The 12,472-nt window shown below is 33.8% G+C and overlaps 1 long non-coding RNA gene across 1 annotated transcript in view; it reads left to right on the top strand.

Moving 5' to 3' along the window:
- Positions 1–11,877, top strand: part of LOC140710033 (uncharacterized) — a 52,412-nt gene extending 40,535 nt beyond the window's left edge. Inside the window, exon 3 of the long non-coding RNA XR_012090902.1 lies at positions 11,664–11,877. This is a non-coding gene — a long non-coding RNA (uncharacterized lncRNA). The remainder of the gene's footprint in view (positions 1–11,663) is intronic.
- Positions 11,878–12,472: the final 595 nt, after the last annotated feature.

Here is a 12,472-nt window from a genome sequence, read left to right as displayed (position 1 = left end):
GATGGCAATAGTAGGGTGAAACAAAATTTGTTTTTGGCAAATGTGCATGATATTTTGTTAAAACGTTAAAATTAATCTAGCTTAAAATTATTATGCTCTTATCGTATGGCAACGATCTTCGGCACTCTGATGATCCCTTTATTTGTGAGCAGGAGAGTAATTGCTTTTTGAAAAGAATCTTGGCCCTTCCCGTAGGTACTGCCTTGTTTATCTCTGTGTGCAGATGGAGTGGCTTTCTCTTCAAGCATTTGTTCTTGTCAGACTTGTCAACTTTCATAAGAAAATGTCAATCCGGCCTCTGGGCTGAGGAGCTGTTAAAACATATGGCTTTGCACTTAACCGGAAAAGCAGAATAGCTTCACTCCAGGTACTTGTCAGGGAATATAATCTTCAACTCACTGCCATTCAACATTTATCAGAAGCTCAGCTGGGAGAAACAATATTTATAAAAGATTGTCTGAAGGACATGCTGTCTGTCCATTCACCTAGCTCCTCTTAAATCTATCCTATGTAAGCCAGACAAGCAAAAATTCTGTAACACTGTTCTGGTTCCTGTGGGAATGTGCTTACTAAATTGTGCAGTGGCATTTTGCCATAAGCTTATGCTGAGTGATGTTAGAAGAAACAGATTTTTGAAAGCCACTATGTTTACTATGAGGCTGCCATTTAATGATTCTTCACTACACTGCACACTCTTTTCTTTAAGAGGGCCCACAGGAGAAACTTCTCTCTCATGTCAGTACCAGCCATGAGCGTGTTCTTCTTTGCAACTTGTATGTTTATAAGCACGTAGACACTGAACCATTACTGATTCTGCCAATGCCTTTATTTGCTGGCAAGTATAAAACTAAAGTTGTAACCCATTTCTGGAAAGCATGCAAGAGTTTACAACATATATTTTGAGAATTAATTACATGCCTGGCTTCACCTTGTTTGATTTTACCTGATTTACCCTTTCTTCTGAGTTGGATGGGGAAAGATAAGGAAAATCTTCAAAGGAAAACTGATCAGTCGGGTCTGGAAGGATAGTAGTTCCTGGAAAAAGAAGAGCAACTCACTTGATTTGTAGAGCATAATGCTTTGGGTCTGCAGTTAAATCCATGCTTAAATGACGTTTCATAGAAATCCAGGTCATATTATCATGTCTCACTCTTGTGTCATTGTCTGTCTGGGGCTCAGACATTCCACCTCTAGTGACCCACTTTTTATTTCTTCTGGGACTCTACTAAGGGAAGAGTCTTTCTGGGGAATTGAAAAGAGACGCATTTGTCAATGGGATGAGTGAGAAGGAGATACAGTCTGGGGATGATAAGGATATATAATCCACAGGAATTACTTTGTTTTCGGAGTCTTATTCAGGAGTTATTAAAGTAGAAGCATCTGAGTCTGAAGCAAACCATCCAGATAAAATATTGGCACCCAGCCACCAAGTGAATGTATGAGCCAGGCCATTAGTCACACAGATGCTTCTTTCACAGCTTGTGTCAAAATCTGTCACTGATTTTGGCAGCCGCAGGTTAAGTCACTCTTTTAGGGACATAGCCACATGCTACAGAAATGATAAACCTTGATTTTCACCAAATGTTAAAAGGCCTTTTTGCTTTCTATAAAATAATAATTAAAAGCAATTTTTATTTTCTAAACTCAAATTTGTGAAAGATAATAAGAACTTTGTTTTACTAGTTTGTCATGTAATGAGGATGTGCTATAAGGGTAATGCAGTGAGTTTTTCTTGTATCTAAAATTATTTCATTTAAAAGTAAATCTGTGTTTCATTCTGAGATTATCTACTTCCTATTTTGGGTGTTCATGCCCAAATTGTCTCTATGAAACTGTAAGGTATTTTTTAAAAATTGCCTCCTATTGTTAAATAATAACAACAACAACAGTAATAATAACAAGTTAGTCTGTAGGGCTGGCAAGTATGGTTGTTCAGGTTGTTTACTGCATAAGGCACATGAATTACATATTTAGTGATTATTCAAATTCTGGAAACCACTAACTAAAAGGATGTCAGCTTTTTATGAGCCATATATATCCTTTCTCCCCCCAGTTGGAAAGTTTAGCTATGGTTTCCCACTAAGCAATATTATCTCATAAAAGATTTCTGTGAAAACATTGTGGAGTAGAAAAGGTAATTACCTACACCTTTTCAAACAATGTAGAGCAGATTAATATGCTTCACTGATGTGATGATGATGGCTAGAACCCTTTAAAAGACAGCTTCTGCAATTCAGCACCACAACTTTCCCAGTTGTCAATAGCAACGCCTCTTTCTGATTGTTGATTGGCACTGAAAAGTGCTTGTCAGCTCCTAAAATATATTTAATATGATACAACAGCATGGAAGACAAGAGAGCTTTTAGGCATTATATGCTGCCCTACTGTGTCTCCTGGAAATAAATTTAAATGATTTTCTACTAGGCTTCTAATTTTCTTTTTATAAAGACATGCAGTGTAGTTAGGCAACCTTCATGCACAAGTACACTTACACGCTTACAACTAACATATAAAAGACTCAGAGTTCTTGAAAGTTGAAGACAGCCTATTATCACGCCCTAAGCACACTGGACACAAAACCAGCACTTCACCAATTTTAGAAATTAAGTTTACAAGGTCCTACAAATAACACCATTACATGTCACTGCATGATTCTACAAGGATAAGGAAACATGCCTTTTTGTGTCCTTGAAATTTCTGTAGAACTCTTAATCCTAACTCAATTCACTACAGTGAAAACCTGAATAAATACATCTCATCCAGGAAGGGATTTTGCAAGGTTGAATGACTGCAGGTGATATTTTAAGCAAAAGGATTTTTCATTCTCTCTCTACTGTAAAGGCAATAATTTACCTAGTGTAGGTAAAATATGCTACTAGAAGCAGTCTTCCTTATAGGATGTAGTTTATTGTTACATTTCTAAAAGAGACAATTGTCAAAATATAGTAAAAATTGACTGGCAGATTCCTATATTACTGGATTTATGGATAATTTCTGATGTGAGAGATTAAAAAGTTACTGTGCAGCAATTAAATTAGTTAAGAAAATCACTTTAATAAGGCATTAAGGTTTGGCTCATCCTTCTCCAAGAAAATCATGTGATAAACCATTTCTTCACCCATAAGCTGTTGGGTTCTAAAACAGTGTAGTAGATATTTTATAAAAGTGTACATTATGATGATTTTGAAAAAAACCTTTTAAAATATGAACAAAATATAAGTCTAGTTTTCTTTGAAATGCTAGTAATAATCTCAATGGTCATTTTTTCCTAAAAACGTTATAAGCATTGATAATTCTAAATATTCTGACCCTAGTAAAGCTTTTTGGGAAAAGATAAATATAAATAAATATTAAAATTAGATTTTGTTAGTTGCATAACAATATTTACATATCTTTTTCTATTCTCTCTCTTCTTTCCTTTACCTTCGTTTCTTTCAATCCTTCCTCTTTCTACATGTTTCACTTTTATTTCCTGTTGGAATATTTCCTTCCAGTCACACAGATATCTTTAACTATAAAGGCTGTGTTCCTCCCTTTGGCAGCACTGATTGCAAGGGAGGTTGTTGCTAAGGTGAAATATCTATTTCTGGAAATATTTAAGCCTAACTTTTAAGAAAATCTAGGAAATGAATGCTACTTGCAAGTAAGGAGATAACTGATTTCCTCAAAGGGACTCTTCTAACATGATGACTTCACTTTCCATCAAGAAAAGTCTCATTCATGGCAACATATCCATAGAATCCAAATCATTTCCAAAAAAAAAATGAGATACATATTGATAGGAAACAATGCAAAATTAAAATGAACCATAAACTTTTCCTCTTCCCAAAAATTGAAATGAGAGATTCTACTATCATGTTTGGTAATTTTTTTACTAACTCTTTATTATTTTTACTTTTGTAATAACATTTGGATTCAATTTCCTCTAGAGTATTTTAGAATCTTAAAGGTCAATAAAATAGGCAGTTATATTAATTTTTTATTAGGCTGGGAAATTGAAATATACGCTTTTATTTCACTGGTGATCTACTCCAACCTTCTGTAATATTTATGTCCTTATCTCACTTTCAGCTCATTATTTTATTCTTGTTTATTTATTTGTTTAATAGGACCTCAAAAAAGAATGGTCCATTTGGAAAGCTTAAGTGAGGAATTTATAGAGCTAACCAGCTCAAATTAAAAAAAAACACAGTATCTCTACATGACAAAATAAAATAATTTTAAAAGTAACTACCATATGTTAAATGTAAACCATAGTGGTAAACATTACTTTAGATCATGGCAACTGAAATGTCTTTCTTTAAATAAGTTGCCAAAAGGCAAAGTTAGTACAGCCTGATCAATAATGCTGTTTTAAGATTAAAAAAAAAAAAAAAAAAAAAAAAAAAAAACCTTGAAAAAGGGTTTATCGATGGGCAAATATGTTTTTCCTCAGCACTTCACAATACTAATAATTTTTCCCTCTCTTTTCTGCTGTGGTTGAGTAAAATAGCTAATAGCAAAGCCATTTTTTTCCTTGCTTTAAAACTTGCTTACCTGGGTTAATATACTCACATTAATCAAGTTGATGTTCAGGAGGCAATAAATAGCTATAAACTGTCCTACATGTTTAATCCTGTCTGCAGCATGGAAAATGTGAACTTGATTCCTTACTGTGTTTTTAAAAGAATTATGACTTTATATAAAAAATTTGTGGGGTGAAGGCATTTGTATATTCACATCCCTCTATCTTCTCTGGTTATAATGCAGTTAATCACTCTTCAATGCCATTTTATCACAATATTTTTTAAAGTGGGGTTCATGAACAACTGTGTCATTGAATTGTCAAAAATGCAAGTACCAGCCAATATCTTCTTGAAGTTCCCAGTCAAAATGGGCAGAGAAGGAACTAGAAGTGGAGCAGTGGTTGATTTTTATCTCGTTGCAGTCAGTTGATCACCTTCATTACCTGGACCTTATAACAGTTTTTCCACAGGACATAGACTTCCCTTCATCTCCCTTTTCTATGAAGTGCAAGTGACCAAAGAATGTGAGTGCTCTGTTGTCTTTTCTAAAACAAATTGTGGGTACATTGCAGGTATGTATATTTATGGAGTATACTAAATATTTTGATACAGGCATACAGTGCATAATAATCACATTAGGGTAAATGGGATATACATGACTTCAAGCATTTATCTTAAAGTTGCAAACATTCCAATTATATTCTTTTAGTTATTTTAAAATATACAATAAGTTATTGTTGATTGTAGTCACTCTGTTGTGTTATCAAATACTAGACCTTGTTCATTCTGTCTAGCTATATCTTTGTACCCACTAACTATCCTCACTGTCCCCCACACCTCTGCTGCCCTTCCCAGTCTCTGGTAACCAACTGTCTACTTTCTATTCCATGAGTTTAATCATTTTAATTTTTAGTTTCCACAAATAAGTGAGAACATGCCAAGTTTGTCTTTCTGTGCCTGGCTTATTTCACTTAACATAATGACCTCCAGTTCCATTCATGTTATTGCAAATGACAGGATCCTATTCTTTTCTATGGTTGAATAGTAGTACTCCATTGGGTATATGTACCATATTTTCTGTATCCACCACTTTGCTTATGGACACTTAGGTTGCTACCAAATCACTATTGTGAATAGTGCTGTAATAAACACAGAAGTTCACATATAGCTTCAATATACTGATTTCCTTTCTTTTGGGTGTATACCTAGAAGTGAGATTGCTGTGTCATACTGTAGTTCTATTGTTAGTTCTCTGAGGAACCTCTATACTGTTCTACACAGTGCCTGTATTAATTTACATCTCCACCAACAGTGTATGAGCATTGCCTTTTCTCCACACCCTTTTATCCAAACAATAGGCATTCATTATTGCCTGTCCTTTGGATAAAAGGCACTTTAACAAGGGTGAGATGATATCACATTTTAGTTTTGATTTGTATTTCTCTGATCAATGATGTTGAGAATATTTTCATATACCTGTTTGCCATTCGTATGTCTTTTTTTGATAAATGTCTATTCATATCTTTTGCCTATTTTAATCAGATTATCAGATTTTTAGATTAGATTTTTTCCTATACAATTGTTTGAGCTCCTTATATACTCTTGTTATTACTCCCTTTGAGATGGATAGTTTGTAAATACTTTCTTCCATTCTGTGAATTATCTCTTAACTTTGTGGATTGTTTCTTTTGCTGTGCATAAGGTTTTTAACTTGGTGTGATCTAATTTGTCCATTTTTGCTTTGTTTGCCTTTGCTTGTGGGGTGTTATTCAATAAATCTTTGCCCAAACCAATGTCCCTGAGAATTTCCTCATTATCTCTTTTATTAGTTTCATAGTTTGAGGTCTCAGATTTACATCTTCAGTTCATTGTGATTTGATTTTTGTAAATGATGAGAGGTAGGGGTCTAGTGTTATTCATTTGCATATGGATCTCCAGTTTTCTCAGCGCCGTTTATTGAAGAGACTGTCCTTTTCGTAATGTATGCTATTGGCACCTTTGTCAAAAGTGAGTTCCCTGTAGATGTATGGATTTATTTCTGGGTTCCCTATTCTGTTCCATTGGTCTATGTGTCTGTTTTTATGCCAGTACTATGCAGTTTTGGTTACTCTAGCTCTGTAGTATAATTTGAAGTCAGGTGTATTAGTCCTTTCTCAGACAGGTATAAAGAGCTGCCTGAGAGTGGGTAATTTATAAAGAAAAGAGGTTTAATTAATTCAGAGTTCTGCATGGCTGGGGATGCCTCAGGAAACTTACAATCATGGCAGAAGGGGAAGCAGGCACATCTTACATGGTGGCAGGCAAGAGAGAGCATGTGAAGGAGGAACTGTCAGACACTTATAAAACCATCAGATCTCGTGAGAATTTACTATCATGAAAACAGCATCAAGATAACCGCCCCTATAATCCAATCATCTCCCACCAGTTCTCTCCCTCGACATGTGGCCATTATGGGGATTACAATTCAAGATGAGATGTGAGTGGGGACACAGACCAAAACCATTTTATCAGATAATGTGATTCCTCCAGTTTTGTTCTTTCTGCTCAGGATAACTTTGGCTATCCTCAGTCTTTTGCAGTTCCATATAAATTTTAGAATTTTTTTTTCTATTTCTGTGAAGAATGTCATTGGTATTTTAACAATAATTACATTGAATCTGTAGATTGCATTGGGTAGCATGGACATTTTAACAATATTCAGTCTTCCAATTCATGAAGATGGAATATCTTTACTTTTTTGTGTTTTCTCCAATTTCTTTCATCAATGTTTTACAGTTTTCATTGTGGAATCTTTATTTCTTTGATTAAGTTTCTTCCTAAGAGTTTCATTTTTATTTGTAGTTATTGTTAATGGGATTACTTTCATGATTTCTTTTGTAGATTGTTCACTGTTGACATATAGAAATGCTACTGCTATTTGTATGTTGATTTTGTATCCTGCAAATTTACTGAATTTATCAGTTCTAATAGTTTTCTTGTGGAGTCTTTAGGTTTTTCCAAATATAAATCATATCATCTGCAAACAAGTATAACTTGAATTCTTCTTTTACAATTTTAATGTCCTTCATTTTTTCTTCCTATGTGATTTCCCTACTTAGGACTTCCAGTTCTATGTTCAGTACCAGTGGTAAGAGTGGGCATATTTGTCTTGTTCTGGATCTCAGAGGAAAGGCTTTCAGTTTTTCTTCATTCAGTATGATACCAGCTGTGGGTCAGTCATATTGCTCTGTTGTCTTGAAGAGCTGATTTATTTGTGGCAGATGAGGCTTTTTGAGGGCTCAACGTTGTAAGAACTGCTTTGATAATGCAAAAGACTGTGGATAAATATGGATTCCAAAAGTGGCATTTAGTGACATAGTAACTCATATTGGAATTGAAGCTATGTAGAGTATTTTGTAAACTGTAATGTGCTTTTACATTGCAACGTACTAGCTGTTTACTTAACACTGGAATCATTTGATTAATAAATTATATATTTATATTTCTACATTATCTATCAATCAATCAATCAATCTATCTATCTATCTATCTATCTACCTACCTACCTACCTATCTATCTATCTATCTATCTCCATCAGCTGCTTATTTAGAAGTCAGTTTGGCTGGTTGGTTCAATTTAACCACTGCATTAAAGTAAATTCTATATATTTTCACACATTTCATTGAAGACAGCCCAATTTTTTATACACAGTTTTATAGAAATCTTTAATAGAACCACATTTTCTTCTATTTTAAATGAACCATTGGACACTTGGAGGCCTTTTCAGTAGCAGAATGGCAGTCAAATATTTGCTGTTCAAGGCACTATTTGTTTCTAATCAATACTAAACACAATGATAACAATATAAACAAAGAAAATTGTTGTAAACTGAAACCAAACAAAAATCAGACATTTATTTAAATAACTACTCATTTAAATAGTTGCTTTCTTTTTCTGATTTTAAAAGATAATTATTCATAGCATAGACAAAATGATGTATAGAAGGGAGTGAATTCCAGCATAGTGAAGATGGGGTGATGAGAGTGGGAATAAGGGGTAAATGGGTAAATAGATAGTGAGAATGGGCAGCAGAGACTATGCTTCTTCCATCAGGTTATTTGAATATTTGAATTAAAGAAGAAATTATATATTGAATGAGAAAATAAACAGTTTATTTTTACAGACATAGTGACATTTTGGCTGCATTTTATTAGGAAATTTATGTGATATTTAGAGTTGTTGAACTATTATATTATTTTATAGTTGTGGGTTATAATTCTAAAAGAGTAAACAGGTATCTAAAATATTAGATGCAATTTTAATTACACAATGTTATGTTTAATTAAGTTTGTAGCATATATAGGTGAGTTTTATCTCAACTGTGATTTGGTGTTTTCAGTTACCACCTCTTGCCTACATTCTTCTCTTAGTATTCTGGTTGTGAAATGTTTACTTAATAGTATCATTGGGACTTCTCTCCATTCCTCCATTCACTCATCCAGCAAGTATTTGCTGAGAAGTCACTATGTGCTGGGTACTGTTCTAAACCTGGGTATGTAGCTGTTAAAGCAACAGATAAACTTCCTATTCTTGTGTAGTTTACATTCTAGCAAGTGAGATGGAAAATATATGAATATCAATAATGCCAAGGGATAAGTGTCATAAAGGAAACAAAGGAAGGGCATAGGAAATGATAGACTGTGCATTTTAAAGGGAGGGGGCAGGAGATATTTTAAACAAAGTTGTAGAAGGAGCTGAGGGAATGAATCAAAGGAAAAAGTATAAATGAAGTATTAGAAGTAAGATTAGGATAAAGTACGCTAAATGTCTGTAAAGAAGACAACACTGAAGTTCTAAGTAATTCGATTCTGAAATAAATCATCTCTTTTCAAAAGCATATTTGGTAGCTTCTATTTATATGACTGAAAAAACTGCATTACTGCAAGCTAGAAACATTTTTCATTGAAAAATGCACTCTTTATTCATTCTTTAGGCAATTTCAAGTTAACTTTCTAAAATGAACTAAGATTTAATTTTATCATGATTATATTGAAATGTTAAACTTTGCAGTTCATTTAGATTTATGAAGAAAAAGTCATATAATGAATTCTAATGTGATTTCAGCTAAATTTGGAAGTCAATTTCTTAAGAAATGAAGAAATGTGTTACATTACTTAGCAGAGATCACGAAGACTCAGCCTGGTTTCTCCAAAAACAAGTGATGCTGAATTAGCTTCATGTCCTTTTTTTTTGACAGAATTGTTAGGCTGGTAGATCAGGGGAAGGATAGAGATGTATATCTGTATTTATTAAAGTAATAGAACCTTTCTTTAAACTTGTGAAGAGATATGCACTTGGTGTTTGTACAGCTACATTTCTTGGAAACTGTTTGATAAAGTATATTCCAGATTGCTACGTAACAGATAAACTTGGCTTGGAGAAAGTTTCTAGTAATGTGGCTTAGGGAATCTATCCTTTCCCTGTACATTTCAACTTTTTTTTCTAATGACTTAACTAAATGAATCAGGTTCCAAGCTAAATTGGTGTGCTAGAATGATGTGGCAGAGCAGTAAAATGAAGTTTCTCAGGATTAAACATTAAAGTTTTATCATTTGATAAAAAAAAAATATGAGCCCCAACAAAGACAGAATACAGAAGAGACATGGCTTAGAAAAAGCATGTGTGGAAACTAAGATTTTTGTTCAGTGAGGGTAAGTAGTTTAATGTGCTGCCATTATTGCACCCTGGGCTGTGTCATTACAAAAAAAATCATGTTTGGAAGAAAGGTGATTTATTCTTTGCCTTATTTTGCATTAGGCAGGCCACATGCTATTTTAAATTTTATGTAAAATACTGTATTTTTAGGAATGCATTAGAAGAGAGACCAGGATAGTGAAAGAATATCATATGAAGAAACATTTTCAAGTCAAGAGGCTACCTACCTAGGCAAGAGAAGACCTGACAAATATGTAAGAAACTGCAGAGAAGGACATAAATAGAAACCAGATGAAGTCAGATTTAAGCTTAATATGACTGTAACCTAAGAATATATTGATCTAAAGATGGACTGTATTAGTTTGTTAGAACTGCTGTAACCAAGTACCACAAACTGAGTGGCTGAAACAACAGAATTCCAGTGTTTGATGGAAATCTTTGCATTCCTTGGCTTGTAGGTGCATCACCTCTATCTCTACCTTTGTGTTCACATGGTATGCTTCCTGGTGTGTGTCTATCTTCAAGTTTCCCCGTTGTATGAGGACAACAGTAATATTGGATTCAGGGCCTACCCTACTCTACTATGAACTCGTCTTAACTAACTATACCTGCAATGATCTGTTTTCCAAATTGGGTCACATTCTGAGGTACTGGGATTAGAAATTCAACATATGACTTTTTGAGGGTCACGATTTAACCCATAACAGTGACTAATAGCTGATTATCCTCCTAGGAATAAAGACACATGAGTATGTTGTCTCAAGGGATTGTTATTCTTTATAAACACCAGCATCAAAAAACAGTAAGATAGTCTGCTTTAGAAATAGACATATTTTAAAAATATTTTCTATGATTAAGAAGAGGGTGGTGAATATTTTTTGAAAAATCTATAGAATATCTTTAGGAGTGAAATATCTCATATGCAACTTCTACTTAATCATCGCTACTAGTTTGGTGCAAAAGTAATTGCAGTGTTGCCATAATGTAGTGTCAAAAACTGCAATTACTTTTGCACCAAACTAAGAGATAAACCTAAACTCTACATTATGTCTATCAGATATTCTGCTGATGAATGTGCATGCTGAACCCTGACAATTATGAGGCTCATCTCAAATGTGACTGCTCACTTTTATTCCCACTTATTCAGTACCTTTTTTTTTTTGGCTTGGTAAGATCCAGTTATATTTGCTCCCAAACCTGTGTATTTCAGACATTTAGATAGAATTATGTATTTTTACAAATATTATCTAAACCTGTAATATTCAAGTGAGTAAAAATTAAAGTAGTTGAAATGAAAATAAAGTTTATTCTTTGGAAATACACAATGAAGGCAAATTTTATTTTTAAAAAATATTGCCAAATTAGATGTGGGGAGACAATTGTGAGAGCCTGGAAACAAAATTGTCAAACTATGAAAGGATATGCATTAGTTCCCTGACAAATGTCTTCTTTTCTCTTCAAAGACACTGGAACTGGACATTGTAGAAGATGAATTATGAGAGTGATTTATGAAAGAAAGACAATGGAGAATTACAATCGATGGAGACATTCAAAGAAAAGACTTTGGCACTGCATCAAAAGACAGTAGAATAAGTACTCTTTGCTTATACATTTTAAATGGAAATAAATGTTTATAATACACATTTGCTGTTTTTTAAACTGTAATTCAATTACTAAGGCTGAAGGGAAGAATGGATGTTGGATAAAGAACTTTCAATTCTGTCATTGTTAGTAGTATTTGTGTGTGTGTGTGTGTGTGTGTGTGTGTGTGTGTGTGTGTGAATGTTGAGCTTCTCAGTTTCAGTAGTTAGCAGGAAAAAGCACTGAATCATGAAGCATAAACTACGAATATAGCATCTGTATGATATTCTCTTAACAAATGGCAAAACTCTAGCAAACCGTGTTTGGTGCTTGCTTTTTTAGAATGATTGGCATGGGATCTGAGTCTTAGTTTCACCTTTTATGACTGCTTTTTACTGCATCAAATATTTGACCAGGCAAAGTACATTTCAACGAACAGCTTTACTCCCCTTTAAAAGAAACTGAAAGTCCAGCTGAAACTCCTCATCAAGTTAACTGGGATCATGGTGTTCATTTTGGATGAGGCAATGTACTAATTCACTAAGTCAAGTCAATTTGACATTTCTGAGTTAGTGTATCTTCCTTAAAAGTTATGCAATAAGTTGGAATTAAAGTGCTCTGCTTGCTTTTGATAAGACTGATCAAAAGAGTGATAGGAATAATCACTATTTAGAATCCTATTTAATAAGTA

Source organism: Chlorocebus sabaeus, chromosome 24 (genome assembly GCF_047675955.1).
Source record: "Chlorocebus sabaeus isolate Y175 chromosome 24, mChlSab1.0.hap1, whole genome shotgun sequence".
Classification (NCBI taxonomy): domain Eukaryota; kingdom Metazoa; phylum Chordata; class Mammalia; order Primates; family Cercopithecidae; genus Chlorocebus; species Chlorocebus sabaeus.
Note: the sequence above shows the minus strand (reverse complement) of the source record. Positions and strands in the feature narration are given on the sequence as shown.